The 8174-nt window shown below is 47.5% G+C and overlaps 1 pseudogene across 1 annotated transcript in view; it reads left to right on the forward strand.

Annotated features, from left to right (window-relative positions):
- The window catches only part of LOC311244820 (ATP-binding cassette sub-family C member 8-like), a 134678-nt pseudogene that overhangs the window by 98948 nt on the left and 27556 nt on the right, over positions 1 to 8174 (forward strand). The window contains exons 16-17 of the transcript in view: positions 1313 to 1412; positions 6529 to 6776. The product of the transcript in view is annotated as an ATP-binding cassette sub-family C member 8-like (transcript). The remainder of the gene's footprint in view (positions 1 to 1312; positions 1413 to 6528; positions 6777 to 8174) is intronic.

Genomic DNA, 8174 nt, shown 5'->3' on the forward strand with positions numbered 1-8174 from the left:
AGATACATACTTTTTTCTTCTCTGTGCATGCAGTAGGAGTAGGAAGACGTTGGGAACTAGGCTAATGGAGGAACCTACTTCCAGTGACTGACGCTAAGCTAGGCTAACGGTGCACGTCTTCCTACTCCTACTGCACGCACAGAGAAGAAAAAGGTATGTACCTTCTTGTCTAACTCCAGGGTAGATGGCAAATAAGCTAATTTCCCAAAATGTTGGAGTGTTCCTTTAAAGGGGAACTATTTTACTATTTCTTTCACTATTTGGGCACTTTTACACAATTCCTGTGAGTCTATGGAACACCTCTGTAATTTCTTTTTTTTTATTCATTGTTTTGTATTTCTAATCAAGTCCTCAAAAACAGCATTTTTCTACCTCAAGATCTTAAGCCGTTTTGAGGCTGGGCTCCAACCACTGTGTGCAGCTCATCATGAGCCTGATGCCACACAGCCACATTATCATGCAGCTGTGTCTCTCTGACATCACAAATCATCACATTTTCAAATGACTTTGTTCAGTGAGGGTGAATATTGTGAGAGGAGAATTGGAAGAATGCGCCAATATGAGAATTAGAGACATAGATCATATTAATATAAGTTCACATAGCTAGGAAACAATGCTAAACACTCAAAAAGGCCATTTATAAGATAGTTCCCCTTTAATGAGTACGGACTCTAGAGATGATTGTTCTGCTTTTGTGTTGTTTAAAGCTCTAATCCGGATATTATTTATTTCCTCTTCAAATATGGCAATTATGGCTGGGCAAGTAATCACATTTTATTTTCAATTACGATTTTCGCTTCCAATAATTCCAAAGTCAAAAACAATTAAGTCAGGTCATGTTTTAAAAACCAGGTCATGTTTTTGTTTTTCAGCTGATAACACATAAATCGTGATCTCAGTATTGACCAAAATAACAATAAATGATTATGATTCTAGCCCTCTCTAGCTTCTGAACAAATAGAAAACTATTGACATGACTGCCAGTCCTTGTATTTATAGCCCAGCTGATCCAATAAGAGAAAAGAGAGAAACCTGTTTTTCTTTAATCCAATAAATGAAAGGATGAATCAGTGCAATACTGGGGCGCCTGTGCGCGAATCCCGGAATGTTCCTTTAAACCTGGAGACAGAGTGTAAACACACAGGGAGACACGCTTCCTTTAAACCTGGAGACAGAGTGTAAACACACAGGGAGACACGCTTCCTTTTAATCTGGAGACAGAGTGTAAACACACAGGGAGACACGCTTCCTTTTAATCCTTTAATCAGAGTGTAAACACGACGCTTGTCCGGTTGCTTGTGTCGTCGTCCAGGAGACGGTGGAGGAGAGCATGACGGACCTGGAGAGGAAGAACCTGCGTCGGGCCATGTACTCCAGAGCGTGTACCCTCAGGACCGAGGAGGATGAGGAAGGTGAGAGGTCACAGGTCACGCACACAACCGTTACCATGGGGACGAGCAAAAAGCACTGTGTGTGTGTGTGTGTGTGTGTGTGTGTGTGTGTGTGTGTGTGTGTGTGTGCGTGTGCGTGTGTGTGTGTGTGTGTGTGTGTGTGTGTGTGTGTGTGTGTGTGTGTGTGTGTGTGTGTGTGTGTGTGTGTGTGTTGATTGATTGATTGATTGATTGATTTGGAAATGACAAACACATCATAAAAACAAATGATCATGACCAATTTGTATTCCTGAGAATATCACCTAAAAGCATTCATTAAAACACTTATTTCCAAGGTGGTCCTTGATGAAAGACATAAAAACATAAAAAACTGAATACATAAAAACACATAAAAACACAGCACCTATAGCCTACTAGGAAGAACTAGAGTTTCAGTCCCCTGTTGTGTCTACTCAGCCCTGGAATCTGATTTTCTGCCCTATGGCTGCTGAGCCATTTGCTCTTCCCATAATTTAGCCTGTATCTTTGTTTTAAGAATGCTTTTGGTTTGACACAATACTGTAAAAAAAAAAAAAAAAAATTAAATGCATAGTTTTATAAAAGAGGCGGAACTAGGGTGGGCGAGAGACACTTATAACACCCCAACTGCTCCCGATGAGCAGGTCGGCACCTCTTATGGTCGCCTCCACCGTCGGTGTGTGAGTGAACATGAGGCATAAGTTGTGAAGCGCTTTACATATATACTGTACATGCAGTCCATTTACCAGCTCATTTAACTAAAGCACGGGCCGGGCTTTGTCAACAAAGAAAAGCCATGATGGAATAACAGCCGCCGGTGTTGCAGAGATAAAGCCTAATTTATACTCGGATGTCAAAGTGGTTGCGAAGGTTGCGGGGAGCCTACTGCGCTCCTGCAAGTCTACCGCGCTCCTGCAAGTCTACCGCGCTCCTGCAAGCCTACCGCGTTCCTGCAAGCCTACCGCGCTCCTGCAAGTCTACCGCGCTCCTGCAAGCCTACCAGTACCACGCTCCTGCAAGCCTACCAGTACCACGCTCCTGCAAGCCTACCGCGCTCCTGCAAGCCTACCACGCTTCTGCAAGCCTACCACGCTCCTGCAAGCCTACCACGCTCCTGCAAGCCTACCACGCTCCTACCGCGCTCCTGCAAGCCTACCACGCTCCTACCGCGCTCCTGCAAGCCAGCGCTCCTGCAAGCCTAATGTCACTTCTTTCGACCAACCAATCAATATCGAGTGTGGGAGCAGGGAGGTGTAGGTCATTTTGTCAATGGTGGTGGTGGGTGTGTCTGTCTGGAGGTGTGGGAAGTAGGGTAATTAATATCACCTGTGCCAGACTTTAAAATAGTCGCGTTACATCGAGGAAGTGGCGGGACTAAAAAGATCAACAAACATGGCAGAGGAGAGGCTGATTCTTGCGGTGTCTGACAACACAGTAATATACAACCTAAGATATATATGACCTATAACGCAGATGACTTTGGAGGCGCTCTGGGCAACATTCATATTTTTGATATCCAAAGCGCTCCGCCTTGAAAAAACGCTTTCTGTGGACACGCCCTCTTACTCAACATGGCAGGTGTGGACAGACCGCATGGTTCTCAAACTCACTGCTTGACTGTTAAGTCTGTGGCATCGTGCTGCTGCAACCAGCTTGTAGTCGTGTAGGCTCCTCCCCCACGGTGTAGGCTCCTCCCCCCACCATGTAGGCCCCTCCCCCCTCTGTGTAGGTTCCTCCCCTCACGTGTAGGCTCCTCCCCCATCATGTAGGCATGCTAAATCATATACCAGTCCTCACCATCACATTGCAATTTTGTTTTAAATAGAAACACCAATCTTAATAAAGGAATATATTATGTCATCTTCCCCAGAGTCAGACGAGATTATTGATATCAGTTCCATCTCTGTGTGCAAGTAGCCCCAGAGAGAGGTCCAGGTGTACACAAGCCTAGCTTAGCACAAAGACTGGAAGCAGTAGGGAGCAGCTAGCCTAGCTTAGCACAAAGACTGGAAGCAGTAGGGAGCAGCTAGCCTAGCTTAGCACAAAGACTGGACAGCAGTAGGGAGCAGCTAGCCTAGCTTAGCACAAAGACTGGACAGCAGTAGGGAGCAGCTAGCCTAGCTTAGCACAAAGACTGGAAGCAGTAGGGAGCAGCTAGCTAGCTTAGCACAAAGACTGGACAGCAGTAGGAGCAGCTAGCCTAGCTTAGCACAAAGACTGGACAGCAGTAGGGAGCAGCTAGCCTAGCTTAGCACAAAGACTGGAAGCAGTAGGGAGCAGCTAGCCTAGCTTAGCACAAATACTGACAGCAGTAGGGAGCAGCTAGCCTAGCTTAGCACAAAGACTGGAAGCAGTAGGTAGCAGCTAGCCTAACTTAGCACAAAGACTGGACAGCAGTAGGGAGCAGCTAGCCTAGCTTAGCACAAATACTGGACAGCAGTAGGGAGCAGCTAGCCTAGCTTAGCACAAATACTGGACAGCAGTAGGGAGCAGCTAGCCTAGCTTAGCACAAAGACTGGAAGCAGTAGGGAGCAGCTAGCCTAACTTAGCACAAAGACTGGACAGCAGTAGGGAGCAGCTAGCCTAGCTTAGCACAAAGACTGGAAGCAGTAGGTAGCAGCTAGCCTAGCTTAGCACAAAGATTTGACAGCAGTGGGGAGCAGCTAGCCTAGCTTAGCACAAAGATTTGACAGCAGTAGGGAGCAGCTAGCCTAGCTTAGCACAAGACTGGAAAACTTGTAGCTCTGTTAAAAGTGAAGAAATACAACTTTTAACTCCAAATCTTCTCATCTGACTCAGGCGAAGATGTCCCACTTATGACCTCTCAATGTCTCCCTTCATTACTTCTGCTCCGTCACGCTGCTTTAAGACTGCCAGCATGAACCAGACGGTAGCAGCAGTCTATGTGTAGAGACCCTGACATTCTCCTCCCCTCTCCCCTCTCTCCCCTCTCTCTCCTCTCTCCTCCTCTCATCTCCCCCTCCGGCCTCCGTATGCTCTGAGGAGCTGCATGATGTTACTGTATATTGTATATTGTATATTGTATTGTATATTGTATATTTAGCTGCATGGCTGAGTGTTGGTGGCAAGTCGTTATCACCGCCGTACTCATCCCATGTGTCTCGTCTGCTCTGTCTGCTTTATGTAACAAGGATATTATGCAGGTATGTACAAACGGACGTGTGTAAATAATATATATAAATATATATATAAATGGGTATAAAGTATCCCTTATAATACCTCCTCATATCTGTAGATACTTATCTATGACTGTTCCATATCTCATATTTCATATTTCATTGACACGACTCACATCAAATGTCTCCTCCTGCCAAACTCAGACTCTGCTCCTCTCTCTCTCTCTCTCCTCTCTGTCTCTCCTCTCTGTCTCTCCTCTCTGTCTCTCCTCTCTCTCTCTCCTCTCTGTCTCCTCCTCTCTCTCTCTCCTCTCGGTCTCTCCTCTCTGTCTCTCCTCTCTCTCTCTCCTCTCTGTCTCTCCTCTCTGTCTCTCCTCTCTGTCTCTCCTCTCTCTCTCCTCTCTGTCTCTCCTCTCTGTCTCTCCTCTCTGTCTCTCCTCTCTCTCTCTCTCCTCTCTCTCTCCTCTCTGTCTCTCCTATCTCTCTCTCCTCTCTGTCTCTCCTCTCTGTCTCTCCTCTCTGTCTCTCCTCTCTCTCTCCTCTCTCTCTCTCCTCCCTGTCTCTCCTCTCTCTCTCCTCTCTGTCTCTCCTCTCTGTCTCCTCCTCTCTCTCTCCTCTCTGGCTCTCCTCTCTGTCTCTCCTCTCTGTCTCTCCTCTCTGTCTCTCCTCTCTCTCTCCTCTCTCTCTCCTCTCTGTCTCTCTCTCTCTCTCCTCTCTGTCTCTCCTCTCTCTCTCTCCTCTCTGTCCCTCCTCTCTCTCTCCTCTCTCTCTCCTCTCTCTCTCCTCTCTGTCTCTCCTCTCTCTCTCTCCTCTCTGTCCCTCCTCTCTCTCTCATCTCTCTCTCCTCTCTGTCTCTCCTCTCTGTCTCTCCTCTCTGTCTCTCCTTTCTGTCTCTCCTCTCTGTCTCTCCTCTCTGTCTCTCCTCTCTGTCTCTCCTCTCTCTCTCTCTCCTCTCTGTCCTCCTCTCTCTCTCCTCTCTCTCTCCTCTCTGTCTCTCCTCTCTCTCTCTCCTCTCTGTCCCTCCTCTCTCTCTCTCCTCTCTGTCCCTCCTCTCTCTCTCTCCTCTCTCTCTCCTCTCTGTCTCTCCTTTCTGTCTCTCCTCTCTGTCTCTCCTCTCTCTCTCCTCTCTGCTCTCCTCTCTCTCTCTCCTCTCTCTCTCCTCTCTGTCCCTCCTCTCGGTCCCCTCCTCTCTGTCTCCTCCTCTCTCTCTCTCTCTCCTCTCCCCTCGGTCCCTCCTCTCTGTCTCCTCCTCTCTGTCTCTCCTCTCTCTCTCTCTCTCCTCTCTCTCTCTCTCTCTCTCTCTCTCTCTCCTCTCTCTCTCTCTCTCCTCTGTCTCTCCTCTCGGTCCCTCCTCTCTGTCTCTCCTCTCTGTCTCTCTCCTCTCTCTCTCTCTCTCCTCTCTGTCTCTCCTCTCTGTCTCTCCTCTCTCTCTCTCCTCTCTCTCTCTCCTCTCTCTCCTCTCCTCTCTGTCCCTCCTCTCTCTCTCTCCTCTCGGTCCCTCCTCTCGGTCCCTCCTCTCTGTCTCCTCCTCTCTCTCTCTGTCCCTCCTCTCTCTCTCTCCTCTCGGTCCCTCCTCTCGTCTCCTCCTCTCTCTCTCTGTCTCCTCCTCTCTCTCTCTCTCTCTCTCTCTCTGTCCCTCCTCTCTCTCTCTCCTCTCGGTCCCTCCTCTCGGTCTCCTCCTCTCTCCTCTGTCTTCCTCTCTCTCTCTCCTCTCTGTCCCTCCTCTCTCTCTCTCCTCTCGGTCCCTCCTCTCTGTCTCCTCCTCTCTCTCCTCCTCTCGGTCCTCCTCTCTGTCTCCTCCTCTCTCTCTCTCCTCTCCTCTCTCTCTCTCCTCTCGGTCCCTCCTCTCTGTCTCCTCCTCTCTCTCCCTCCTCTCGGTCCCTCCTCTCTGTCTCCTCCTCTCGGTCCCTCCTCCTCTCTGTCTCCTCCTCTCTCTCTCTCTCTCTCCTCTCTCTCTCTCTCTCCTCTCGGTCCCTCCCCAGAGGAGGAGTCTGAGGAGAGCGAGGACGATGACGACATGTCCCAGGCCATGCGTCACCGCGCCAACATCCCCTGCGCTCCTGCGCCACCTACCTGTCCTCCGCCGGGCTCCTCCTCCTCTCGCTGCTCTCCTATCACAGCTCCTCAAGCACACCTTCATGGTCGCCATCGACAACTGGCTCGCCACTGGACCTCCCACGTCATCGCGGCCAAGATCAACGCCACGTTGCACAACTGTACCGTCGTTCAGGTGAGGGGACCACACGGATTACATAATTAGTATAGTATGTAATATATCATTAGTGTATTATTATTAGTATAGTATGTAATATATCATTAGTGTATTATAATTAGTATAGTATGTAATATATCATCAGTGTATTATAATTAGTATAGTATATTTATGTAATATATCATTAGTATATTATAATTAGGATAGTATATTTATGTAATATATCATTAGTACATTATAATTAGGATAGTATATTTATGTAATATATCATTAGTATATTATAATTAGGATAGTATATTTATGTAATATATCATTAGTACATTATAATTAGTATAGTATATGTATGTAATATATCATTAGTATATTATAATTAGTATAGTATCTTTATGTAATATGTCATTAGTACATTATAATTAGTGTAACGTTTATTATGCCCAGTGTCCTCCAGCTAGGGGTTTTCTGACTGAACACCCATCTTCTGAGAGAGAAAACACACAGCATCACTAAGGCTACGTTTAGACGAGCGTTTTGTGAACAGAAACCGCAAAAGTCATCTTGCGGTTTCACTTTTAATTTTACGTTTAGACAAGCGTTTTGGGGTGGAATTCTCCGTGCAGACGACGCTGTAACGACGGAGCCCGCTGTCACACGATTGGCGCATATGTCACATGACGTGCTGTGAAGACCCGCCCTACTCTGCCTCTGATTCGCAGACTGTGATGGGAATGTGATTGGACCAAAGCAGAGTCACTCACAGACAGTGGGTCCACTCACGCCGCGGGACAGATTCTTGTGTATTTAACCCTTTCACTGCCACACGACAGCCGGTTGTGTGATAGTAAAGGGTTAACCTTCTGTCGTGTGGCAGTGAAAGGGTTAAAAGTACTGCCAATGTAGCCTTCAGGTGATCTCCGTTGATATTTAGTCAGACATACTTGCTTTGTTTACGTCTCGGCTACTGGCGCATACCTGCTACCTGTGACGTAAGCAGTACGCGCGACCAGAGCCGTGACAACCCTTTCGTCATCGTTTTATCAGATTTATACGTTTAAACAGTTTAGACGAGAGCGCAAAAGCTTTTGCGTTTCTAGGAATTCCACCGTGGAAGGTAGTCTCACTTTTTTGCGGTTTCACCCCGTAAAAACGCCGTTTCCGTATAAACGAAAGGCACATCCGAGGGGGGGGAATTGGCGATGCGGGGCAGTCAGGTGAGCTGTTGATTCGAGATATTTTATTATTGAAGAAGAGGAGAAACGAGTTGCAGAGGTCAGGGGAGGAGAGTGAGTTATTGTCCGGGGGTTGTAGGAGTTGTTTAATTGCTCCCGATGAGCAGGTCGGCACCTTTCATGGTCGCCTCCGCCGTCGGTGTGTGAATGTGTGAGTGGGTGAAATGTGAGGAACAAAATTGTAAAGCGC

Source organism: Notolepis coatsorum, assembly GCF_963971535.1.
Source record: "Notolepis coatsorum genome assembly, chromosome: 18".
NCBI lineage: Eukaryota > Metazoa > Chordata > Actinopteri > Aulopiformes > Paralepididae > Notolepis > Notolepis coatsorum.